Source organism: Hyperolius riggenbachi, chromosome 6 (assembly GCF_040937935.1).
Source record: "Hyperolius riggenbachi isolate aHypRig1 chromosome 6, aHypRig1.pri, whole genome shotgun sequence".
NCBI classification, from domain to species: Eukaryota; Metazoa; Chordata; class Amphibia; order Anura; family Hyperoliidae; genus Hyperolius; species Hyperolius riggenbachi.
In genome coordinates, this window is record NC_090651.1 from 294,601,015 (window position 1) to 294,628,976 (window position 27,962).

The window sequence follows — 27,962 nt, forward strand, 5'->3', positions numbered from 1 at the left end:
TAAGAGGACAATGGAGGGTACAGTTAAAAATGGTGCATAGTGAAAAATGGCGCCCTGTTCCGCCGATAAATATATCATAAAACGATATTTACCGTTTCAATGTAAATACATTAAAACGGTAAATAGCATTTTATGATACATGTATGGCGGAACGGTGCGCCAGTGAAAAATGCAGGGGGGGGGGGGGGGCTAGCAGGACATTAGGCAGCAGGGTGGAGGGAGTAGGATTACGTGGAAGGAGGATGTGTGCGGAGGGATACATTACCTTGTCCTGGCCGGCGATCCTCATCGCTTCTTCACTTTTTCTGTTAGTTTGCTGTAGTCCTGCATCCAGCCAATCCCATGCGGGGACTGAAGCTACATGGTGATTGGCTGGATGCAGGACTACAGCAAACTAACAGAAGAAGTGATGAAGCGATCGCCGTCCTGGACAAGGTAATGTATCCCTCTGCACACATCCTCCCTCCGTGTAATCCTACTCCCTCTACCCTGCTGCCTAGTGTCCTGCTGCCTCTATCCCCACTGCCTAGTGTCCTGCTGCCTCTTTCCTTGATCCCTGCTGCCTAGTGTCCCGCTGCCTACAGAACAGTTAAAAGTGGCGCACATTTTTTACATTGTAAAACGATAAATATCATTTTATAATGTAAATGAATACGGCGCCATTTTTATACTGTCGACACTGTACACCATTTTTAACTGTTCCGGGATTGCATGCCTCCCTCCTGTTGGCTGATCTTCAGAGAGGTGAGACACTTCATCCCACACTCCACTGTGCCCTTTGCATAGGTCCACAGTTCATAGGTGTTAGTTTCTCGTTGCCTTATTACTCTAAGTGGGTTAGAAAGTTTGGATTGTCCCTATTTCAATATTCCAGTTTCCTTAACTCTAACAAGAAAGAAAGTGAACTTTTCTTTCTGTGCGTTTGAGACCAGTATATGCCTTACTTTTGTCTTTGAACAGTACAATGAAGAAAAGGGTCCGCACTTCACCCAAAATGTCCAACCGACAGACTTAATTATGGAAGTATTCAGTAAAAACAGCATCAGCACTCACCAACAGCTTACATGTTTCAGACCAACATGGTCCTTAGTCATAGCATCAAAGGAAAATCGCCAGGTATGTATAAAACTTTTACATCCTTTTATCTCAGGTACACTTTAATACTTGGGCATCCATGCCTGGCCACCAGTACAATTCATGTAGTTGTGCTTTGTCCTTACTATTCCTTGTTTACTCTCTCATGAGCAATTCCCCTCACTCCCCAGTATAGCGGTATTAGGGTAACGTTTGTCGCCGATCCTCTGAGATAGTAACGTTAGGGAGAGTTTTTTCCCCACCTTCCCCCAGTAATGTAGAGTAAAGATTCCTTCCTCGTCATTGTAACGATTGGTGTCAGCACACAGAGAGAATCTGATTATTGATGATCTGCAGAATCACCGATAATCCAAGTATAACTAACCTCTGGACACCTCTATAGTGTGAGTGTTTGGTGCAACAGTAATGACTTTGAGTGGGACCACCCGAGGAGCAGGTGGTCCTTGACAGTATGAGAAATGCCTTCCTCTGGGAAGTGCAAAAACCTTCCAGCAGCCTGAGACATCCAAAGGGTGGAGCCCCAGGCTGAATAGCAGGAAGGACCTGTGGCTGCGTGACCCCTGGAAGGTGGGTGTCACCAGCAGGTCTGGAGACTAATCTCTCAATGGAGAGGGATAGCTCTCAAGGTCGGGCAAGCCAGGTCGGCAACACACAGGCGGATAAGGTACAGAGACAGAAGGCTGATTCGGTAACCAAGGGCAGGCAGGGTTGGCAACAGGTAATCACATATGCGTAGGTACCGAATCAGAAATCAGAGGGATAGTGTCAGAGATCGCGGAAGAGCCGCCGCCATGAGTCAGCGGCAGGCGGCTCTTTCCGCACGCGATGGGGCCAAGCACGGGGAGGCAGCCGCCTCCACTCAGGCTGAGGCGGCTGTCCCCGTGCAGAGCATGGCGGAGCGCGGGTAAAATTTTTGCCCTTCGCGGAATTCGCACAAAATAATTTGAAGAATTCCTCGTCTGGGTTCTCTCCATTCCAGATTGTGTCAGGGAGGTCACCCAAATTCTCCCCTTTTCCAGTTGTCTCTTCTCCATTTCCAGCACTGGAGGATTGGCAGAGGTCACTCAGGGACAATTGGGGAATTGTTAAGGGGAACTTGCAGAAGGTGTTCCAGAGTCAGAAGGGTCAAGCAGACAAGAGACGGTCCGTGGAATGGAAGTTTCAGCCAGGGGATTTAGTCTGGGTGTCCACACGTCACTTGACCTTGAAGCAGCCATCTGCCAAACTGGGTCCCAGGTTTGTGGGTCCATTTTCCGTGACCAAAAGAATTAATAACGTCACTTACGCCATTGATCTTCCTGCCAGCATGCGGGGCGTAATTTCGTTTCATGTGTCCCTACTCAAACCTGCGGTTCATGTGGGTCCTACTCCTCCTCCTCCGGTGATGGTAGAGGACCAACCTGAGTACGAGGTGGAAAAGATATTAGACTCACGCATTGTTCAGAACTCTGTACAATATTTAGTGCATTGGAAAGGGTACGGCATTGAGGAGAGACAATGGGTACCAGGGACTCGCATGCATGCGGATGAGTTAAGAAGGGAGTTTCACACTTTACATCCAGAAAAGCCTGGAAGGAGCTGTCCGGAGTCCACTCCTTGGGGGGGGGGGGTACTGTCAGAGATCGCGGAAGAGCCGCCGCCATGAGTCAGCGGCAGGCGGCTCTTTCCGCACGCGATGGGGCCAAGCACGGGGAGGCAGCCGCCTCCACTCAGGCTGAGGCGGCTGTCCCCGTGCAGAGCATGGCGGAGCGCGGAATAACCGCCACGTCGGACGCGGCGGTTAGCGCGCATGTCCCCGCTGCGGAGACACCGCAGAGCGGGGCTGCTGTGGCTGGGACTCGTAGTCCCTTCAGTTTCAGGAGGACGCGCGTGCGCGCGGAAAGGCAGAATAGATATAACTGCCAGAAGTGAGTCAGCTGACCAGGCTGGTCAGCTGACTCTTTCCCCTCTCCTCATTGGTTCAGCACTTAGGGAGGTGCTGGGAAGAGGGTTGTGTATATATACGGCTGGCTGGTCATTTCTCTGGTGTCTGGCGTTGCGATCACATATGTGGAAGCACCCAGATCCGTAGTCAGATCCGCCAGTGTGCCGGGACCAGCTGGAGCTGTAATCCTACACTTAGCTAGATTCTGTTGATAGCTTAAAGTACTAGTTTGATTGTGATTATCTGTTATGACTCTTTGCCTGCCTGACTATCCTCCTGAACTCTGATCTTGTACCTCGATAATTCTGATACTCTGTTGCCGAACCCCGGCTCGTCCTTAGACTCTGCTTCTGCCTCCTGATCTTGTACCTCTATATATCTGATACCCTGTTGCCGAACCCTGCCTGTACCCAGACTCCGCCTTTGCCTCCTGATACTGTACTTTATCTGTCCGTGTGTGTACGACCTGGCTTGTCCGACCTCAGGAACCGACCTTACTGTTAGAGGCGGTTCCCCGTTCTGTTAGTAACACTTCCTCTAGAGTGTTACTTTCAGACAATCCTTCCTACTCTCAGCCTGACTCCTCCCATCTTGGAGAGCCCAGGTCTTCGGAAGGAATCCGTGCAGTACGCCTTACTGCGCTGAGGCTTAGTCCTCTAGTGTTACCGTTACACCAAACACTACACTCTACTCAGGTGAACAGAGGTTAGCTGGTATATCGAATTATCGGTGATACTGCAGATCACTAATAATCTGGTATACATCTGTATTCCCAGTGATACTACAGATCACCGGTAATCAGATACTCTCTGTGCTTCACCGATCGTTACAGAACGCCAGACCAAAAAACAGATGGACGCACGCGCTGACCCTCTGAATGTACTTGCCACTTCGGTGGATAACATCCATCAAGCACTGGGTCAGCACAAAGCTTTAATTGATGCCCTGTCAGGCTCTGTGCGAACCCTCCAGACGTCAGTTGATTCGGTGCGATCCCCTCCTAGTGATGACATACGTATGCCCGTACCTGATAAATTTTCTGGCCACAAGTCTGACTTCCGGAATTTTAAGAGTAGAGTGTTATCATATTTCGAGTTGAGACCCCGATCCTCGGGGACTGTGACCCAACGGGTCATTTTTATTAAAACCTTGCTAACTGGTGACTCCCAGTCCTGGGTATACAACCTGCCCCCCACAGATACAGCTCTGACCTCAGTAGAGGAATTCTTTAAGGCCATGGCCGTAATTTACGACGACCCAGACCTTGCTGCGACCTCGGAGCGGAAACTCAAGCTCCTACGGCAAGGCAAGGGTCCAGTCGAAGAGTACGCGGCCGAATTTCGTAGGTGGTCAGTTACCGCCAGATTTGACACCTATGCCCTGATGGATTACTTCCTGTCTGGGTTATCGGAGGAGGTCTCCGACTTAATGTTAACCTTACCCGAGCCCAAGACAGTCGATGAGGCCATCTCATCGGCCATTCGAGTTGACCGTAGGCTACGCCATCAGAAACAGACTAGGGGCAGTCACCGTGTCAGGGTGACATCTTATGCGGCACCTTCCGCTGCACCCTTAGTAACACCCTCTCCGGCCCTACCTCCACCAGAGCCAATGCAGATTGGTCGATCAACACTGACCCAGGTGGAACGAAGACGGAGAATAACTGAACAACTGTGCCTGTACTGTGCAGAAGCGGGGCATAGAGTGCGAAACTGCCCTAACAAGCCGGGAAACGGGTCTGCCTAGGAGTAGTGGGGGGTGACACCCTAGGCACACCATTTTCACCCCAAAAAGAGAAAAAATTGCTTCTCCCCTGTACGATTACATGGGGTAATAAGTCTGTAGCCACTGAGGCTTTTATTGATTCTGGCTCAGCGGCTAACTTTATGAACGTTGAATTTGCTCAGGAGTTGGGTATTCCTCTCACTCCTGTGAGTCCCCCCATTCAGGTCACGGCAGTAGACGATTCCCCTCTGCAACGGAATCGTCCCCTGTCACAGACCCCGCAGGTGAAGGTCACGATAGGGGTACTGCATGGGGAACAACTACAGTTTTTTGTATTGCATATGTCAACCTCCACTATCATCCTAGGCATGCCGTGGTTACAAGTCCATTCTCCACAAATAGACTGGGCTACGGGTCAGGTAACCAGATGGTCCGATCATTGTCACCAACAGTGTTTAGGGAAGGTGACATTGAGTCAGACCAAGATTTGCGTGGAGGGTGTGCCCGAGGAATATTCTGAGTTTTCTGATGTATTTTGTCCCAAGGCTGCTGATCAATTACCTCCTCATCGCCCGTTCGATTGCCCCATCGATCTCCGTGTTGGCTGTATGCCCCCTAGGGGTCATCTGTATAACTTGTCCGGTCCAGAGAAGATGGCTATGCAGGAATACATTCGTGACAACTTGGCCAAGGGGTTCATCCGGCCCTCCCGGTCGCCTGCTGGGGCCGGTTTCTTTTTCGTTAAGAAGAAAGACGGGGGTCTTCGACCCTGTATCGATTACCGGGGTCTCAATAAGATCACGGTGAAAAATCGCTATCCGTTACCATTGATAGACGATTTATTCACGCAGGTCACAACCGCAAAGATCTTCTCTAAGTTGGATCTGAGGGGGGCATACAACCTAATCCGCATTAGGAAGGGCGATGAATGGAAGACGGCCTTCAACACACCCGACGGGCATTACGAGTACTTAGTGATGCCCTTCGGGTTGTGCAATGCGCCAGCCGTCTTCCAAGAATTAATCAATGAGGTATTCCGGGAGGTATTGGGTAGATTCGTGCTGGTATACCTTGATGATATACTAATCTATTCCAATAACCTCTCCGAGCACAGGGTCCACGTGAAGTTTGTCTTGAACAAATTAAGACAAAATATGCTTTATGCTAAGGTGGAGAAGTGTATTTTCGAGGTGACCACTGTCACGTTCCTAGGGTACGTAATTTCCACCTCGGGTCTCTCAATGGATCCTGTCACAGCTGTGTTGGAGTGGCCACAGCCAGTGGGGTTGAAGGCCCTAAAGAGATTTTTAGGTTTTGCGAACTATTACAGGAGGTTCATTAAGGGGTACTCCACGCTAGTTGCCCCCCTTACCAGTCTCACGGAAAAAGGGGCAGATACCAACCACTGGTCCCCTGAAGCCGTGGCAGCATTTTCTCATTTGAAGGAATTATTTTGCTCAGCACCAATTTTGAGGCATGTGGACACGTCCTTACCCTTTATCGTAGAGGTTGATGCCTCAGAAGTTGGGGTGTTGGCGGTGCTGTCTCAACGGTCTGGGTTGCAGGGCAGATTACACCCGTGCGCTTACTTTTCCCGTAGGTTTTCACCTGCAGAAAAAAATTACGATATAGGCAACCGGGAACTTCTGGCCATTAAATTGGCGTTTTGAGGAATGGCGCCATTGGTATACATCGAGGGGGCTAAGAGGCTAAGTCCCCGTCAGGCCCGGTGGTCTTTATTTTTTACGAGGTTCAGGTTTATAATCACGTACACTCCAGGCAGCAAAAACGTCAAGGCAGATGCCCTCTCCAGGTGTTTTGAACCAGAGACAGCACAGCCCCCCGATCCTGAGTCCATCATCCCGCAGAAACTAGTGTTAGCCGCCATGTAGACTTGGGAGGATTGGACAGAGGTTTTGGGTCCCTTTCAGCAGGATCTTCCTGAGGGAAAACCCGAAGGGGTCATGTTTATCCCACTGCCATTTCGTTTACAAGTCCTGCAACTCTTTCACGCCCATAAGAATGCTGGTCATCCTGGAGCTGCCAGAACGCAGGATCTGATTGCCAGGTGTGCTTGGTGGCCTTCTTTGGCAACAGATTGCAAGGAGTTTGTCAGGGAGTGTGCGGTATGTGCCAAGAGTAAACCCTCCCGGCTGGCATCTGTAGGAAGGTTGCAGCCTTTGCCCACCCCGAGTGAGCCATGGACCCACTTGTCCATGGATTTTGTGGGGGAATTGCCCAGGTCTGAAGGCATGTCGGTCATTTGGGTGGTAGTCGACCGTTTTAGCAAAATGGCCCATTTTGTGCCCCTGAAAGGACTCCCCTCGGCTCAAGAACTGGCCGAATTGTTTATCATTCACGTCTTCCGGCTGTATGGCATTCCGGAAGACATTGTGTCAGATAGGGGAGTCCAATTTGTGTCTGGATTCTGGAGGGCATTTTGCCACCAAATGGGCATGAAATTGTCTTTCTCGTCAGGCTACCACCCACAGACAAATGGGCAGACGGAACGTATTAACCAGTCTTTGGAGCAATTCCTAAAATTTTTGCCCTTCGCGGAATTCGCACAAAATAATTTGAAGAATTCCTCGTCTGGGTTCTCTCCATTCCAGATTGTGACAGGGAGGTCACCCAAATTCTCCCCTTTTCCAGTTGTCTCTTCTCCATTTCCAGCACTGGAGGATTGGCAGAGGTCACTCAGGGACAATTGGGGAATTGTTAAGGGGAACTTGCAGAAGGCGTTCCAGAGTCAGAAGGGTCAAGCAGACAAGAGACGGTCCGTGGAATGGAAGTTTCAGCCAGGGGATTTAGTCTGGGTGTCCACACGTCACTTGACCTTGAAGCAGCCATCTGCCAAACTGGGTCCCAGGTTTGTGGGTCCATTTTCCGTGACCAAAAGAATTAATAACGTCACTTACGCCATTGATCTTCCTGCCAGCATGCGGGGCGTAAGGTCGTTTCATGTGTCCCTACTCAAACCTGCGGTTCATGTGGGTCCTACTCCTCCTCCTCCGGTGATGGTAGAGGACCAACCTGAGTACGAGGTGGAAAAGATATTAAGCTCACGCATTGTTCAGAACTCGGTACAATATTTAGTGCATTGGAAAGGGTACGGCATTGAGGAGAGACAATGGGTACCAGGGACTCGCATGCATGCGGATGAGTTAAGAAGAGAGTTTCACACTTTACATCCAGAAAAGCCTGGAAGGAGCTGTCCGGAGTCCACTCCTCGGGGGGGGGGGGGGATACTGTCAGAGATCGCGGAAGAGCCGCCGCCATGAGTCAGCGGCAGGCGGCTCTTTCCGCACGCGATGGGGCCAAGCACGGGGAGGCAGCCGCCTCCACTCAGGCTGAGGCGGCTGTCCCCGTGCAGAGCATGGCGGAGCGCGGAATAACCGCCACGTCGGACGCGGCGGTTAGCGCGCATGTCCCCGCTGCGGAGACACCGCAGAGCGGGGCTGCTGTGGCTGGGACTCGTAGTCCCTTCAGTTTCAGGAGGACGCGCGTGCGCGCGGAAAGGCAGAATAGATATAACTGCCAGAAGTGAGTCAGCTGACCAGGCTGGTCAGCTGACTCTTTCCCCTCTCCTCATTGGTTCAGCACTTAGGGAGGTGCTGGGAAGAGGGTTGTGTATATATACGGCTGGCTGGTCATTTCTCTGGTGTCTGGCGTTGCGATCACATATGTGGAAGCACCCAGATCCGTAGCCAGTGTGCCGGGACCAGCTGGAGCTGTAATCCTACACTTAGCTAGATTCTGTTGATAGCTTAAAGTACTAGTTTGATTGTGATTATCTGTTATGACTCTTTGCCTGCCTGACTATCCTCCTGAACTCTGATCTTGTACCTCGATAATTCTGATACTCTGTTGCCGAACCCCGGCTCGTCCTTAGACTCTGCTTCTGCCTCCTGATCTTGTACCTCTATATATCTGATACCCTGTTGCCGAACCCTGCCTGTACCCAGACTCCGCCTTTGCCTCCTGATACTGTACTTTATCTGTCCGTGTGTGTACGACCTGGCTTGTCCGACCTCGAGAACCGACCTTACTGTTAGAGGCGGTTCCCCGTTCTGTTAGTGACACTTCCTCTAGAGTGTTACTTTCAGACAATACTTCCTACTCTCAGCCTGACTCCTCCCGTCTTGGAGAGCCCAGGTCTTCGGAAGGAAGTGCAGTACGCCTTACTGCGCTGAGACTTAGTCCTCTAGTGTTACCGTTACACCAAACACTACACTCTACTCAGGTGAACAGAGGTTAGCTGGTATATCGAATTATCGGTGATACTGCAGATCACTAATAATCTGGTATACATCTGTATTCCCAGTGATACTGCAGATCACCGGTAATCAGATCCTCTCTGTGCTTCACCGATCGTTACAGATAGTCAGAAATGCAATAGGTCATAACAGATATCAAACAATGCCTAGTCTTGGGTGTGAGGTCCGTGGTCTCAACACCCTGGAACTAGTCTGAGTATAACACGATGACAACACAGAATCCCTAGACTTGGGTGTGAGGTCCGTGGTCTCAACACCCTGGAACTAGTCTGAAGTATAACACAATGATAACACAGAATCCCTAGTCTTGGGTGTGAGGTCCGTGGTCTCGACACCCTGGAACTAGTCTGAAGTATAACACAAAGATAACACAGAAGTAATCTGGCTCAGTGTGAATTCCCAGGTCCTCCTGGTTCTAACACACGGTGGGATCTGACTAAAGTCTGAGTGCTTTCATGTAAGTGTTCGCAACGGCAGACAACCAGCAACTGGCAAGCAAGCAGTATATATAGTTGCAGGACTCTGCTGCCCGCCCGAGCCACTCAGCCAATCAGGAGTCCAGCAGGAATCAGCTGATCGTCCTGATCAGCTGATACAGCTTCTGCTGGTACAAAGGTCCTGACTTCTGGCGCGCGCACGTAACTCTCCATCCATGTGCACTAGAGATCCCAGCCGACGCAGACATGTGCCGCTGCGCGGAAACCGCCCGTCTGAACGTGGAGATAGCCGCCCCACCGCCAGACCGCGCGGCGGCATTTCCGCCATCCATTACAGTACCCCCCCCCCCATCACAGGGAGGGAGGGAGGGGATTCCACGTGCACTGCTGGCTTTACCAGAGACACATGGACTGATCTGACACCTCTCATACTGGCTGGGAGATCGACAGCATAGGTGACAAAATTAACTTTCCTGGTCACTGGGAATGGTCCTATGAATGTAGGACCCAGTTTGGGTGGAAATCGCTTCAGGGCCCCATGCCGAGAGGATACGTACACCATGTCCCCTGGGGAAAACTCCCACTCTACAGACTTTCTCTTACTAGTCTGATTTTTCTGAGTCCGGGGTTTCCTTGACACTGGTAAATGTTGAAATGTACCCGGTGAGGTCTGATGAGATGTTTTACCCTCTAGAATGTCTCGCTGGCAAGGGCCCAGATTAGGCATCCAGTCTCCACCATCTCTGCAGGTGCCCTGACCACCTTTCGAGGTAGACCGGTCTCAGGCTCGGAACTTTTAATTAAAGCTTCTGTTTTGACCTGCACTGCCATTTCCCCAACCTGTATCTTGGTAGCACAAACTGCCACTCTCTCCAAGCAATGCTGAGGCCAATAGGCTGACCATCTCAGTAACTGACCTGAAGCCCAGTCAATCTGTGGGGAGTGGAGTTGCAACCAGGGCATACCAAGAACAACGGTGGAGGTTGCCATGGGCATAACCAGGAACTGTAATCTCTCTTCATGTAACGCCCCTAAACAACATGACAACAAGGGAGTTTGGAAAAGAGACTGACTACTCTGCAACAGAGATTCATCCACTGCAGTGACCAGAATCTGCCGGTCAGGTGGGGACAAAGGTATCCCCAATTTTTTAACGAAATCGTAATCTATGAAGTTCGCTGCAGAACCAGAGTCTACCAAGGCTTCTGTGGAACTAGTCCGACCCTCCCATGTAATAGAGCAGGGAAGAAGCAGACGATCATTGATTAGAGATAAAGATCGCTCGCCTATGGTATTGACTAACCCCAGGCGGCAGCATTCTTCTGGCCCTTTAGCACCACATAAACCGCTTTTCCTTGGCCTTCTGTGACTCTTTTTCACTTGAGTCAGCCCTGAATATCCGATTTGCATCGACTCGTCTGAGGGTGATGAAGATCGAGAAGAGTCGTATAAGACAGACCTTCTAGCATTCCTACCACGAATCTGTCTCTGGTAGCGCAAACGGCGATCTATCTGCACGGCCAAAGAGATTGCCTCGTCTACAGATTTGGGCTCAGGATGTCCAATCATCACGTCATGGATTGCATCCGACAATCGTGCCACAAAACAGTCTAACAACGCATATGCTCCCCATCTAGCCGAGACAGCCCACTTCCTAAACTCAGCGGCGTAAACCTCAACCGATTTACGACCTTGCCTGAGTTTCTTTTCAGCAGTGGAGGAAATATCCGGGTCATCGTATATAATGGCCATGGCCTTAAAAAATTCCTGAACTGATGACAATGCCTCATGCTCAGCATGTAGGCTATATGCCAACGTCTGGGAATCACCCGACAACAGGGTCTTTATAAACGTTACCCTTTGGGCCTCAGTTCCTGACAAGGTAGGCCTCAACTCAAAATAAGACAGTACCCGATCTCTGAAATTTCGAAAGTCAGATCTATGGCCAGAAAACTTTTCAGGTACAGGCATCGTAATGTCTGTGACCGGAAGGGGATCGCACTGAATTTATAGCCAGTTGAAGTTCCTGAATAGCCCCAAATAACTGATTGATCTGGGTTTGTTGGTACATAATCACCCTGAAAAGATTGTTCACCGAGGTGGTCAGGACTTCAGCGTGACTATACAGTGCGTCCATATGGTTTTGGTCTGCCGTTCTGTAACGATCGGTGTCAGCACACAGAGAGAATCTGATTATTGGTGATCTGCAGTATCACCAAGAATACAGATATATACCTGATTATTGATGACCTGCAGAATCACCGATTAATCCAAGTATAACTAACCTCTTGACACCTCTATAGTGTGAGTGTTTGGTGCAACAGTAATGACTTTGAGTGGGACCACCCGAGGAGCAGGTGGTCCTTGACAGTATGAGAAATGCCTTCCTCTGGGAAGTGCAAAAACCTTCCAGCAGCCTGAGACATCCAAAGGGGTGGAGCCCCAGGCTGGATAGCAGAAAGGACCTGTGGCTGCGTGACCCCTGAAAGGTGGGTGTCACCAGCAGGTCTGGAGACTAATCTCTCAATGGAGAGGGATAGCTCTCAAGGTCGGGCAAGCCAGGTCGGCAACACACAGGCAGATAAGGTACAGAGACAGAAGGCTGATTCGGTAACCAAGGGCAGGCAGGGTTGGCAACAGGTAATCAGATATGTGTAGGTACCGAATCAGAAAGCAGAGGGATAGTCAGAAATGCAATAGGTCATAACAGATATCAAACAATGCCTAGTCTTGGGTGTGAGGTCCGTGGTCTCAACACCCTGGAACTAGTCTGAAGTATAATATGATGGTACACAGTATCCCCAGTCTTGGGTGTGAGGTCCGTGGTCTCGACACCCTGGAACTAGTCTGAAGTATAACACGATGATAACACAGAATCCCTAGACTTGGGTGTGAGGTCCGTGGTCTCAACACCCTGGAACTAGTCTGAAGTATAACACAATGATAACACAGAATCCCTAGTCTTGGGTGTGAGGTCCGTGGTCTCGACACCCTGGAACTAGTCTGAAGTATAACACAAAGATAACACAGAAGTAATCTGTCTCAGTGTGAATTCCCAGGTCCTCCTGGTTATAACACACTGTGGGATCTGACTATGGTCTGAGTGCTTTCACGTAAGTGTTCGCAACGGCAGACAACCAGCAACTGGCAAGCAAGCAGTATATATAGTTGCAGGACTCTGCCGCCCCACCCGAGCCACTCAGCCAATCAGGAGTCCAGCAGGAATCAGCTGATCGTCCTGATCAGCTGATACATCTCCTGCTGGTACAAAGGTCCTGACTTCTGGCGCGCGCGCGTAGCGCTCCATCCATGTGCACTAGAGATCCCAGCCGACGCAGACATGTGCCGCTGCGCGGAAAACGCCCGTCTGCACGTGGAGATAGCCGCCCCACCGCCAGACCGCGCTGCGGCATCTCCGCCATCCATTACAGTCATGCTTTAGCCTCCTGTATCTCCCACTGGAGCCTCTTCTCCCGCAGGAATGTATGTATTAACGTAACATGCCATCAAGTCAAGGGCAAAGAGATGCCGCTGTGGAGAGACATTGAGACAGAAGGACGCCCTGACGAAAGAAGGAGGAGCACACTGGCCGGACAAGTGAGATTACGCCCCGCTGTGCAATCCCTGGGTGTCACTACTCTGATAGTGACACCCTGTGTGTGTTGCTCCCCCAAACTTGAGACTTAAGGGCCCTGGGCAATGGCCCAGTTTGCCTGATGGAAGCCCCGGCCCTGCTAATGTGCAATATGAAGCAGATGGTATAGGACAGAGTGTACAGACAGCATGTTTTATTGGACAACTTATACAGTGTGTGTTGAGAACGGAAGAAGGCTTTGCAATACGCACTTTTTTCCACAATACAGCGATGTATTAATGATTGCAACGCTGCAGTGAAGTACAACTCAGGTCACATGCATTTCTATAAAATTCGCAGCCATGGTGATGCAACACAAAGACGTGCACAAGCCCGACACCTTGTGATGGTTTGCTAGGTATTCTGGTGTCATATAAAATAATAAGTACATTTATTATGCCAAGAATACACAGGGAGCACACTTATCAGAATCGCAGGCGTTTTTCCGCGTGCAGGAAACTGTGCTCCGCTGCATTCATAATTTAACTCACTGGGCTGCTCGGGAATCTGACTTTTTTTTGTTATACTTTTGTTTATTGAAAAGTTTTTAAACATACAAAGATTGAACATTACTCAACACCGAACAGCTAGTGTAAGTTTCAGTAGTAGACAAGATCATAAGCATAGATTAACACTGGTTCGATTATAGACATACAGTAATCAGTTATTAGGAGGGAGAGGACTCCATATAATTCAAGAGTCTATTTGAGTAGGATTAAAGAGTGTGGATATCTTGACCGGAGTCGAGGTACCAGGACGATCTTGTCTAGCATATGTGGTGACAAGTATATAACATTAAAAGCTAGGTAGTTATAGTCTACGATCAAGAACATGCAGATTCTGTTAACCAAAGAATCAAGACAAATAAACTAAAACGTGTTACACCAGTGATTGATGGCTATATCAGTGTAGGCCTATGAGTGTTGAGCTTGGAGAGAGTTCTAGTGGCCTACATGTGGAGTGGAGATTGAAGAGGGTGAGTGCAAGGGTTTAAGGAGTAGGAGATGATGGGATGAGAGGCCTAGTATAGGGCGGGTCAGGAGTCCTCCATGGGGTTGAGAGAGGTTGAGTTGGGTGATGAACTAAAATTCCCAATGGATATTAGGGAGGCATGAGGTCAGGGGAAAGTAGGTTCCAGGGGTTCCAAACCTTGTGAAAGTGCGATTCGGTGCCTCTTAAAGATGCAGTCATTTGCTCCATTTCCCTAGTCCATTCTATCTTAAGGTTGACATCTGTTAGTGTTGGGGGGGCAATGTTTTTCCAGTAAGTGGCTATTGCCAGGCGTGTTGCTGTTAGAATGTGGGTGATCAGACGTATGGTATGTCTTGGAGTGTCAGGGGGGGGTTTACCCAGGATCATGTAGAGAGGGTCTAGGGGCACTAGTACGCCTGCTTTTGTTAGGATGAGGTGCTGGACCTCGGTCCATAGTGGGGAGATCAAGGGACAGGACCAAAAAATATGTTCTAGAGTTCCTTTTTGGTTGCAGCCCCTCCAGCAGAGATGGGAGGAATCTGGGAAGATTTTCGATAATCTGTCAGGAGTGAGATACCATCTGAATAAAATTTTATAGATATTCTCTCGTATTTGTATACACATTGAAGAGTGTTTGGCATTCTCCCAGATCTCCTCCCAGTCCTCTATTTGAATTGGCTGAGAAAGAGCTGAGGCCCATTTGGACATATATGGATGATCTGGGGTGGAAAGACCCGATTTAGTATGTAGCAGGTGATAAATCTGCGAAATCAAACCTTTTTGGTATCCCTGTGAATCGCATATATGTTCAAAGGGAGTTAAAGATGGTATGGAGGGTGAATCCCGTAATGTAGATTGGAGGAAATGTCGTATTTGGATATGCTCCAAAGTGTGTATAGGGGTAGGGGGAATTCTATCTTCTAGGGTAGAACTAGGCAGAATCGACCCCGTGAGTGGGTTCTTCCAGTCAAGTAGATTAAAAAGTTTTAGGCCAAGCCATCTATTCATAAAACCTTTGGATAGTCCAGGGCGAAAAGCCGGATTGCCTAGGATTGGCATTAGAGGGGAGGGGGAAGATTTTAAGCCAGCTGTGGCAGATGTTGATCGCCAAATTTGGAGGGTGAAGTTTATGGTAGGTAGGTGTTGGGTTGAGGGTAGTTTAGGAGGGGAGTCTGTCCATATTAGAGAGGCTAGGGTGGTGGGGAGAGTACTGACTGCCTCAATGAGGCCCCATTTGGTATATACTGTGAGTTTGGACCATTCTCTCAGCTGACGCAGGTGAGCTGCTTGGTAATAGTATCTGAGATGGGGTAGTCCTAATCCTCCCTGTTCTCTGGGGGATAGGAGAACTGAAGCTCGGAGTCTCGGTCGTTTGTGGTTCCAAACAAATTTGGAGAAGGCAGATTGGAGTTTGGACAGCTGAGAGGAGGGAACCAATATTGGAAGGGTTTCAAAAAGGTAAAGCAATCTGGGAAGTATATTCATTTTTAGAGTATATATTCTACCTATCCAGGAGATCTTGTAGGCGGTCCACTTATGAAGGTCCTGTAGGATTTGTTGTATTAGAGTAGGGAAATTATATTTATAAAGAGTAGAGTAAGTGGGTGTAAGGTGGATGCCTAGGTATTTCAAGGAGTGGGTTTGCCATTTGTAGGGAAAATTATGTTTTAAGGAAGTGAGGAGTTCGGTTGGAATTTTAATGGGCATAGCTTCAGTTTTGTCTTGGTTCAGACGAAATCCTGATAAGGATTCATAGGTGTCCAGGGTATTATGCAGAGCAGGTAGGGATATGAGGGGGTTCGTGATAGTGAGTAAAATATCGTCCGCAAATAGAGAGATTTTGAATTCGTGCTTGTCGAGTTGGACACCCGAGATATTGTCGTTTAATCTTATGGCACTGGCAAGGGGTTCAATACTAAGAGCGAAAAGTAGGGGAGAAAGGGGGCATCCCTGCCTGGTACCATTATGGATCTGGAAGGGAATAGGAGAGGCCATAGGGAGTTTTACGCAAGCTGAGGGAGATGAGTAGAGGAATTGGAGTATGGTCAGGGAATCTGACTTTTGATGCATTTGTTCGCTTTTCATTTTTGCATTTTTTTCATGGTAAAAAAATCTGACAACCTTCTGCTTTTTTCCCACATTTGTAATTGTATTGTATTTTGCTGCAAACTAAAACCTTGCAGATGGAAATGAAAAATCATGCACAAGAAAATAAAAACGCAATTGCAGAGTGTCGGAAAAACAAAGAATCGCCCACAATATCGCAAAGAGAAGTGTGTGCCCTGCCTATGCAAGCTGAAATTGTTCCCTACTTAAGAGCTGGGGCCCATTAGAAATCCCTACTACTTAAAGGACAACTATTGCAAAATATATAAAAACTAAAACTAAAAATAAGAAGAGTAAAGTGTCACGGACGAACCGCCCGTGAAGAAAAAGCGATCGCACTCGATTCTCTGCATCGATTGCGCTTCAGATCAATAGAATCTGGATTGATTGTGTAGGAGCATCTGTCTTTTCTCAGCAGAGAGAAGACATCAGCTTAACTGCAGGATGGCTCTTTTGATATGCTAATGAGCAGGAACAAACCCTTGAGTTCAGGAAGCTAATCTCCACAGGGGGGCCATAGAAAGCCAGCCGAAGTGGCTCCGACCACGCCAGATATGAATGCATGTGGGGTATGGTTTCTTGACGATTATATGGCAACCATACCTCGCCAGCTATAAAATTCATATAGTCTTGTTCGGTAAAATCTGGCCATCGTGCTGATATGAGATTCATTGTGATAGTCCGTCTGGTTATTGGGGTATGACCCTTCTCAAGAACTGGACCCGCTGCCCTAGCCATGTCTGATGTCATATTAATCTGTATTTTCCGACAAGTATGAATCTGTTATCCCCCTAAATATAATGTGTATCGTTTGTGAGGTACGGCAGTTTGTAAGTTTAAAACCTAAAATCTCTCAGAGGCAATGAACTGTCATTGGAGGGTGACTCAGAGGGGGCCGGCATTGCCACACCCCCAAACCAGCTTCATCAAAAGCACATGGCTGGCAGGCGGGCCCTCATTCCTCCATTTTCCACCTTGATGAACGCACAGCCACCGTGAGGAACAAGTGGTGGCCATTTTGCTTGGATTTTAAATTGAACTGAAACAAAGAACTTTGCGGAACTTGAAATCAAGGACTTGATGATTTTCCCACAAAAGGACATTTTCCATGAAACTAAGTATTTTTTCTCCCTTTCTTTTATTTTTTCATACTGGCTATTAATGTTTCAATAATTGTTGCTTTTAATAATTGTTTGTATATATTAATTATTTATATTGCTTTCAATAAACCAACGCTATCGTCATTTGTTGTTCCAGCTACCCTATTATTCAGCATACACAGAAACTGAACTCAGGTCTCTGAAGAGACACTACTATTGTTGATATCTAGACAGAATACAGCGTGTTTTAACCGTTTTATTTGTAGATCTAGGTTCAGACAGTCAGCGGGCTCCTCTGTCCCATGGTAACAGAGGTGATGGCAGTTATACCATGAACTAGTGTGTAAAGTGTATTTCCGTACCTCACAGGCTCCCTTCTGGTTTGTCTGCGGCCAATTCCCAACGGTTCCTATGCATTGACTGCGACCAGAGTTCACACGATCCGTGCGCTGGCACCGTTTGGAAGGCATTTCGTGGTCTGACCACTAGGGCTCCTGTGACATAAAGGTTAATAGTTAGTTAAAAAATAAATCACCCCTGCTGTCGAAATTAACATGACATTCTGCATGAGACACAGACTTCTGGGACGCTTTAATGCCTGCCATGGGGGAGCAATTAATTTTTTGATGCAAAAAAATATTCCCCTCTCCTTGAGCTGATAGACGTTGGACTATCCCAACCACATATACAGCTCCCACGAGCACAGTAGTAACTGTCAGCCGCTTTCCTGAAGAGATGCAGAAACATCATAGCAGCTGATGGATCCCTCTCCAGTTTCAGACAGGCACAGCAGAGGAAAGCCACTTCTGCGCCTGTCTGAAACTGGAGAGAGGTCTTTCAGCTATTATGCCTCTGTATCTCTTCAGGAAAGCAGATGAAAATTTGACGTGCTCAGGAACTGAATATATCACTGAGATGGTCCAACAACTATCAGCTCAAGGAGAGGGGAATCTTTTCTTGCATCAAAAGGAAATAAAGCATCTTAGAAGTCTGCCGGTAACAGCATCTCATGTAGAATGTCATGTTAATCGAAGTAATTTTAAAATGAATGTTAGTAGTTTGTACAGCGATTGCGATTACCTCTTTTTTCTTTTTGTGGTCCTGGCAGAGCCGGATTAAGGCTAAATGGGGCCCTAAGCAAAGTAACTGATTTGGGCCCCCCCATCATGTCGTAATAGAATCAGAAGACGCAGCTGCACAGCAACATGCCGCACACACCGGGGCAGCCGAGCTACTGGTTGCTATGGGCAACAGCCTGCTTTCCTCTGTGGGTGCACAATGCAGGGAATAGCAGCGGCAAAATGCAGAGTGAGAGATGAATGGCTGGGACATTTGCACTCAAGGGCTGGGGCACCCCTGTGAAGAGGGCGCCAGATATCACAGCAGCAGCACTTTACCCCTGCATCTCCAGCCTGGCAATAGCAGAAAGCTCTGGACACCGCCAAACCGGAAGCCGTTCCCCAGACAGAATTACATAACCACCCCCACCACCGAACAACCGATTTCCTCCCAAACTAGACAGCCACCATTCAGCCTCCATCCCAGTGAATATGATAGTCCAGCAGAGAAGGCAGCCGCAGCGGGGGAGAATGACAGCACCAGATGACTCACATTCACCTATTGCGATCCAAGCAATAGAGGTCCCGTCATCCGGAGCCCATCTGTCTCCTCTAGAGTGCTGCTGCTCTGTTACTACTGCAATTACTACTTCCTACTTCCTGTCTGATCTGAGAATCAGGAAGTTCAGAGCGAGCGGATACACTGTAGAAGAGACAGATGGGTTTCAGATGGCGGGATCTCTATCGCTTGGATCATGGATAGGTGAGTGAGCGTTTGCCATCTGCTGCTATCATTATTGCTGCAGCTGTGGTTCTCTGTGGGAAGGGAGGGAGGAGTGGGCAGCGACAGAGCGCACAGTAGCAGGAGTGGGACCTAGGAGGAGAGCCTGGCTCTGAAGACAATCAGCAGCGCACGGCATGATTTGACAAGACAAGACAAATAACATTTATATTGCGCTTTTCTCCTGGCGGACTCAAAGCGCCAGAGCTGCAGCCACTAGGACGTGCCCTATAGGCAGTAGCAGTGTTAGAGAGACTTGCCTAAGGTCTCCTACTGAATAGGTGCTGGCTTACTGAACAGGCAGAGATGAGATTCGAACCCTTGGCTTCTGTGTCAGAGGCAGAGCCCTTAAAGGGACTCCGAGCAGTGCCTGTGGGTATGCCTTTAAGCATACCCAGAACTAATTAATTACATCCTCACACCTACCAGCATGATGTTTGTAATTATATCCCCCTGGGTTAATTATTTTTCATTGCATTGTGCTGAATCGAGCTGCCAACATTGGAGAAAAGTCGTCCTGTGTAATACAATGTAACTATGGAAAGATGCATATCATTTTGAAGCTCTCTTTCTCCTCTTTCCAGTGATAAACTGCCACCCTACGCCTTTTAGTTTTCGCAATTTCCGCGATCGAAATTGCCGCAGTCGCTATTTCAATCGCGAAAATAGCGAAAACTAAAAGGCATAGGGCGGCGGTTTATATATCATTGGAAAGAGGAGAAAGAGAGCTTTAAAATGATATGCATCTTTCCATAGTTACTGCACTGCTCAGAGTCCCTTTAACCATTATACCATCCAGCCACCGCTGACAGGATGGCGAAGGCTGGTTTATATGCTGATGGGGCCCCTTTGACTCTGAATGGGGGCCCCAAGCGACTGCTTTTGTTGCCTAGTCGGTATCCGGCCCTGGGTCCTGGGTAGTAAAAGCACTCAAAAACCGCTTGGCACAGCGATTGAAAAGAGAATTTAACCTTTGTGGAATCACCTCTATTGACTTCCATTAGCCTAGCGTTTGAAACAATTCCTGTGGTTCCCACCCTGATGCAGCATTTAGCATGCATTACTGTAGTCCTACTGAAGAACCTAGGAAGAAATCCCTGGCTGCCTGGTGACAGGCAGGGGGAGCCAAAGCTGCTGTCTTGCCTGGGGCTCCCTTTCACCCAGCTATGTCTCTACTTAGGAGTATCTGTGCTGTCATTTATATGTGGGCTTCAGTGACAGAGGGAAAATAATTTTGCTTTCACAGATGGAAATACCGGTTGCAGATGAAATAACATCCGTACAGCTTTCCTGACACGCAGATGTGAAAAAAACATAATAGTAGAGCATGAGTAAACTAATTGCAAGCTATTCCTAATACCATGAACACGCCTTTCTTTTGAGAAGATGAACCATAAAATCGTACCTCACCTTCAGTGTGTCATCGGAGCATTAGGCAGCTTCTATTGTAGAGCATTAGGTAAACCACAACATGCCGTCGTCTAGAAACAGCAGGTGCTTTTATGAGAACAAAGGCAGGTGAAAATAATCGTGTGATGGGACTCAATGTAGCGCTATGGATATTTTAGCTGTGGTTGATAAAGGAGAGCAAACATCCAAACAAATTTCTGGAAAGGCCACAAAGGCCCAGGCCTTGGGCGGCTGCAGCCAACAGGTCGCCTGAACCTGAAAGAGAGGCTGCTACATATGACAGGGTAGGGTGAAAATGGGGAGCAACGCATGAAAAAAGTTATACTGATGCCCAAGGGAGCCGTTTATAAAAGAGAGGGGCACATTATATGGATGATACTCATGGAAGATGGGGCCGAACATGGAATGGGAGGGGCACTGCTACACATGGAATGGGAGGGGCGCTGCTGTACATGGAATGGGAGGGGCGCTGCTGCACATGGAATGGGAGGGGCACTGCTGCACATGGAAAGGGAGGGGCGCTGCTGCACATGGAATGGGAGGGGCGCTGCTGTACATGGAATGGGAGGGGCGCTGCTGCACATGGAATGGGAGGGGCGCTTCTGCACATGGAATGACAGGGGCGCTGCTGCACATGGAATGTGGGCTGCTGCACATGGAATGGGAGGGGCATTGCTGCACATGGAATGGGAGGGGCGCTGCTGCACATGGAATGGGAGGGGCACTGCTGCACATGGAATGGGAGGGCCGCTGCTGCACATGGAATGGGAGGGGCACTTCTGCACATGGAATGACAGGGGCGCTGCTGCACATGGAATGTGGGCTGCTGCACATGGAATGGGAGGGGCGCTGCTGCACATGGAATGGGAGGGGCGCTGCTGCACTTGGAATGAGAGGGGCGCTGCTGTACATGGAATGAGAGGGGCTCTGCTGTACATGGAATGGGAGAGGTGGGGCACTGCTGCACATGGAATGGGAGGGGTGCTGCTGCACATGGAATGAGAGGGGCGCTGCTGCACATGGAATGGGGGGGGGTGCTGCTGCTGCACATAGAATGAGAGGGGCGCTGCTGCACATGGAATGGGAGGGGCGCTGCTGCACATGGAATGGGAGGGGCACTGCTGCACATGGAATGGGAGGGGGACTGCTGCACATGGAATGGAAGAGGGGCTGCTGCACATGGAATGGGAGAGGGGCTGCTGCACATGGAATGGGAGGAGCGCTGCTGCACATGGAATGGGAGGGGCGATGCTGCACATGGAATGGGAGGGGTGCTGCTGCACATGGAATGGGAGGGGCAGCAGAGGGGCGCTGCTGCACATGGAATGGGAGGGGCGCTGCTGCACATGGAATGGGAGGGGTGATGCTGCACATGGAATGGGAGGGGCGCTGCTGCACATGGAATGGCAGGGGCACTGCTGCACATGTCTCCTAAAATCCATCCCCTCGTCCACGCCGTGGGAGACGGGCAACGTCACACGTAGGGAATTGCCTATGGGGGCGAAGTACAGTGGGAACTTTGTGTGTCCCGTGACCGCTACGGTAGCTGTGAAGGCCCTGGAGGAATCCTGAAAGTGACGGCTAACGGGGCTCTGGTAAAAAGTCCTTGATCAGCAGATGTGGCGGAGAGGGAGTCCCTTGGAACGGCACTGACGGTGTAAAAGGCACCCTTTTCTCTGGGGTCAGTAAGAGAAACCGCTGCCTTGCGGAGAGGAATTCCTCAAAGGCTAAGGGATAAAACCCTGACAGAAAATAAGGCATGCCCAGAGGCCAAAAGGAGGCAACCCCTCCATTGGGCTAGGGGACTGTGGGCCAATCACCCGCATACCCGAAAATAAATGATTACAGAAACCTCAACAAAGAAAAGAAACCGGACTGATGAACTGAAGACGATTTTTGGCTTGAAAACGGTCACGAAAGTTGTTTTTTGGAATATAAGGACGCTAAGACAAACCGGGAAATTAAAGCAAGTGTGCTCTGAGATGATAAATTACAAGCTTGACATCTTAGGCTTGAGCGAGGTGCGTTGGAAAAACCATGGAGAACTTAAGACCCAAGAAGGACCCATCTTTCTTTATTCTGGCAACGAGGAAGGCAAAGACCACTTAGAAGGTGTTGGAATACTTCTAAGCAAGAGAGCAAAAAGGAGCTTGATCGAATGGGAACCCATCTCAGGGAGAATCATAACTGCTCGCTTCAAAACAAATATTAGAAATATAACAGTAGTTCAATGTTATGCCCCAACAGAAACCTCAACTACTGAAGAGAAAGACCAGTTTTATACCAAACTACAAGAAACCTTTGACAAACAAAAGAAGAAAGACCTTGTCATTATGATGGGTGACCTAAATGCAAAAATAGGTTCCGACAATGAAGGAATGGAACACATTATGGGATCTCATGGTGTAGGAGACCAGAATGAAAATGGAGGAAGATTAGTAAATTTTTTTGCTGAAAAAGATCTTGTGATAGGTGGTACCATCTTTCCACACAAAGTATGCCACAAGGTAACCTGGGTCTCACCCGACGGCACTACAGCAAATCAGATAGACCATATAGCCATCGCCAGGAAGTGGAGAAGATCTCTGCTGGATGTACGAAACAAGAGGGGAGCAGATGTGGGAAGTGACCATCACCTTGTCACTGCCACCTTCCGAATGAAGATCAAAACAGTAAAGATGTTATCACAAAGACATCCAAGGAGATACGACATACTAAAACTCCAAGACCAGGACAAAAAGCTAGAGTATAGAACAAAACTTCATAACCGATTTGAGGCACTTCGTGAGTTGGTGGAGGTGGCTGAGAACGACACTGCCGAGACTAGATGGACCAAAGTAAAGGAAGTGTACACAGAGACCTGTGAAGAAGTACTAGGCTTTAGGGAGCAGGGAAGGAAGGACTGGATGTCAAATGATACGTGGCAGAAAATTAAAGCAAGGAAAGAAACAAAGCTAAAGCTAAATTCCTGCAAAACAAGAGGCCAAAAGGCAATCCTCCAAGGGAAATACAACGAACAAGATCGAGAAATCAAAAAAAGTGCCAGAAGAGACCGAAGGCTCTGGGTAGATGAGCAGGCCCAAAAAGCTGAAAAGGCAGCAAAAATAGGAGACCTTAGAACACTGTACAATATAACTAAAGTTCTGTCAAAGAGGAAAGACAGAACAGGAAGTCATGTCAAGGATAAAGGTGGAGCAATCCTTACAAATGAGAGAGAACAGCTTCAAAGATGGAAGGAACACTTCCAGGAAGTTTTGAATAAGGATTGTAGAGAAAGCGGCCAACAATTTGAACAAGAACACCCAGAATGCAAGGAACACGACCCAAACATAAACACCGAAGCACCAAGGAAAGAAGAAATCATCAAGGCCATAGAGAAGCTGAAAAGCGGAAAAGCTCCCGGGCTCGATAACATTACAGCAGAAATGTTAAAAGAAGATGTTGAAATTTCAGCTGCACTTTTACAGCCACTGTTTGAGAAAATCTGGGAGGAGCATCAAATTCCCGCAGACTGGAAAAAGGGTGTCCTTGTGAAGCTGCCAAAGAAGGGTGATACAACGGTGTGTGATAATTGGCGGGGGATCACATTACTTTCTATTCCCAGCAAAGTATTCACAAGAATTTTACTAGATCGAGTGAAAGACCACGTGGATCAAAAACTCAGCTGGTTTCCGCAAAAACAGATCTTGCACAGACCAAATAAACACACTGCGCATTATAATAGAGCAATGTCTGGAACTAGGAGTCCCACTGTATTTGGTCTTCATAGATTTTCTCAGGGCATTTGACTCCTTGCAAAGAATGTCCATGTGGAAATCCTTAGAGAAATACAGAATACCAAGAAACCTCATAATTCTTATAAAACAATTTTATGAGGACTATACATGCCAAGTTGTTCACAATGGCATGCTAAGCGATCCAATAGAAGTCAACACAGGAGTCAAACAGGGGTGCGCCCTCTCCCCCACTATATTCCTGATATTAATGGATCTGGTCATGAGGAAGACATGTCTTGGAAACAGAACTGGACTACAATGGGGGCTGACACAACATATAGAGGATCTCGACTTTGCAGACGATGTTTGCTTACTCTCACAAAGTTTCCAACATATGGAAATAAAGTTAGCCCACCTACTAGAGGAGAGCCAGAGGGTAGGTCTGATGATTAACTGCAAGAAAACTAAAGAGATGAGATTAAACAGCAATGTTGATCCTAAACGAAAGTTCCAGGTGTATGGAAAACCTTTAGATACTGTGACTGAGTTTCAGTATCTGGGCAGCCTGATGACAATGAATGGTGGTGCCAGTGCGGATGCCAAAAGTCGAATCAAAAAGGCAAACGCAGCCTTCGTACAACTGTACCAAATTTGGAGATCCCATGATATTTCCACGAAAACCAAACTGAGAATATTCCAAAGTAATGTGAAGACAGTCCTCCTGTATGGATGTGAGACATGGAAGGTGACAGCAGAGATAACAAAAAGCCTCCAAACCTTTATAAACCGCTGCCTTCAAAGAATACTAAATATCTGGTGGCCAAATGTAATTTCAAATAAAGAGTTGTGGGAAAGAACCCAAGAACAACAAGTGGACTTGCAGATCAAACGCAGAAAGTGGAGATGGATTGGCCATACTCTTCGCAAGGACAAGTCAATTGAGAAAGAAGCCTTAAAATGGAATCCTCAAGGCAGCAGAAAAAGAGGAAGACCAAAGATAACTTGGAGAAGAAGTGTAGAGGAAGAAATAAAGAAGGCGGGGGCATCATGGACTGAGATAGAAAAAATCGCCCAGGACAGAAACCGGTGGCACACATTTGTTGAGGCCCTTTGCTCCAGTGGGAGACACAGGATTAAGTAGTAAGTAAGTAAGTACTGCTGCACATGGAATGGGAGGGGCGCTGCTGCACATGGAATGAGAGGGGCGCTGCTGTACATGGAATGGGAGGGGCGGGGCACTGCTGCACATGGAATAGGAGGGGCGCTGCTGCACATGGAATGAGAGGGGCGCTGCTGCACATGGAATGGGAGGGGCGCTGCTGTACATGGAATGGGAGGGGCGCTGCTGCACATGGAATGGGAGGGGCGCTGCTGTACATGGAATGGGAGGGGGGCTGCTGCACATGGAATGGGAAGGGCGCTGCTGCACATGGAATCGGAGGGGCGCTGCTGCACATGGAATGGGAGGGGCGCTGCTGCACATGGAATGGGAGGGGCGCTGCTGCACATGGAATGGGAGGGGGGCTGCTGCACATGGAATGGGAGGGGCTCTGCTGCACATGGAATGGCAGGGGGGCTGCTGCACATGGAATGTGAGGGGTGCTGGCTGCTGCACATAAAAGAGGAGCCCCAGCATACTTGGCCTAGGGGCACAAGAAGTTTAAGTCTGGGCTTGCATCCAAGTGGTTGACAGAGCCAATAATTATATATTTTTCTTACTAGCATTATACAGGAAACTGGATGATGGCTGCTGTCATTTGTTGTCTTAGAAGCACCAGATTAACCAGCCTGGCGGTATGGACGAGCTCAGCTCGTCCATCACCGCCGGAGGCTGCCGCCCAGGCCCTGCTGGGCCGACTTTCATTAAATAAAGTGCAGCACACGCAGCCGGCACTTTGCCAGCCGCGTGTGTTGCCTCATCGCCGCCGCTCTGCGGCGATCCGCTGCGAGCAGCGGCGAAAGAGGGTCCCCCCAGCCGCCTGAGCCCAGCGTAGCTGGAACAAAAAGTTCCGGCCAGCGCTAAGGGCTGGATCGGAGGCGGCTGACGTCAGGACGTCGGCTGACGTCCATGACGTCACTCCGCTCGTCGCTATGGCGACGATCTAAGCAAAACAAGGAAGGCCGCTCATTGCGGCCTTCCTTGTTTATTCTGGGCGCCGGAGGCGATCGGAAGAACGCCTCCGGAGCGCCCTCTAGTGGGCTTTCATGCAGCCAACTTTCAGTTGGCTGCATGAAATAGTTTTTTTTTTATTTTAAAAAAACCCTCCCGCAGCTGCCCTGGCGATCTTAATAGAACGCCAGGGTGGTTAAGAACTGGAGAGAGTTTATAACTGTTGGATGGCAATGCTTAGGAGAACTCATGGAGAAGCATGTGCTCAGTCTGATCAGCTAATAGATTTGTAAGGCGTAGTGGCGTGTCACCATGTCTATCAGGATACCACCCTCCAGGCAGGGATAACAGAAGCTGGGGAGCAATGCTGGCAACTGCCTGTTCTTGAAAGGCTCTCCTGGTCACGCCACTAGCTTTTCTAGGGACATGCTCTCGAATGATTGCATCAACAGTCCTCTATTCACCTACTACCAACAAAAAATCTTGGAGAGTGAAGTCAAGCTTTACATTGAAGCAGGGGCGTCGCTAGCCCTTTTTTTGGGGGGCCCGTGCCCCCAATCTGTCCTGGGGTGCCACGGATCTCCCGCCCGCCGCTGCCCCGCTCTGCCCTGCTCCGCTCCGCTGTCCCAGCTGCCATTCAGACCTCGATCAGCGCCGGGCGACCAGATAGAGCGGGCACTAGGACCTAGCGGACACCGCTGATATGCGGAAGTGACATCACTTCCGCATATTTGTGCCCGGCGCTCGCTCTATCTGGTTCGGTCGCCCGCTGATCCTGAGGTCTGACGCGGCAAGGTAGGTGGGGTGGGGAGCGTGCCTGTCACTCACTACCTAACGGGGGTCCCTGGCACTCACTCACTACCTAACGAGGGTCCCTGCTGTCACTCACTACCTAATGGGGGTCCCTGCTGTCACTCACTACCTAACGGGGGTCCCAGTTGTCACTCACTACCTAACGGGGGTCCCTGCTGTCACTCACTACCTAACGGGGGTCCCTGCTGTCACTCACTACCTGACGGGGGTCCCTGCTGTCACTCACTACCTAACGGGGGTCCCTCCTGTCACTCACTACCTAACGGGGGTCCCTGCTGTCACTCACTACCTAACGGGGGTCCCTGCTGTCACTCACTATCTAACGGGGGGTCCTTGCTGTCACTCACTTCCCAACTGGGGGTCCCTGTCACTCACTACCTAACTGGGGGGTGCCTGTCACTACCTAAACTGGGGGCTCCTGTCACTGCCTACACTGGGGGGCTCCTGTCACTAACTGAACTGGGGGGCTCCTGTCACTACCTAAACTGGGGTACTCCTGGCGCTACCTTAACTAGGGGGCACCTGTCGCTACCTAAACTATCCAGGCCAGCCAGCCCAGCATCACCACCAGCCAACCAGCCCAGAATCACTATCAAAAAGGCCACAGCATCACCATCAGTCAGGCCAGAATTTACTTCAACCAGCCAAGCACAGCCGAGCATCACTGCCAGCCAACCCAGCCACAACATCGTAGACAGCATCACCGCCAGCCAGGCCACAGCATCACTGCCAGGCCTTTCAGCTCACACATCATCCCCAATCCAGCCAAAAACAGTATCGCCAGGTACAGCAGCCAGTAGGAGA

General features: G+C 49.2%; 1 protein-coding gene across 3 annotated transcripts in view; it reads left to right on the forward strand.

Annotated features, from left to right (window-relative positions):
* LOC137521613 (sulfotransferase 2B1-like) overlaps positions 1–27,962 on the forward strand; it is a 121,116-nt gene that overhangs the window by 17,118 nt on the left and 76,036 nt on the right. The window contains exon 2 of one of the 3 annotated variants that reach the window (XM_068241089.1): positions 961–1,116. The exons of the other annotated variants lie outside the window; for them this stretch is intronic. The gene's annotated coding sequence lies outside the window, so the exon portion shown is untranslated. The remainder of the gene's footprint in view (positions 1–960; positions 1,117–27,962) is intronic. 3 annotated transcript variants of the gene reach the window in all.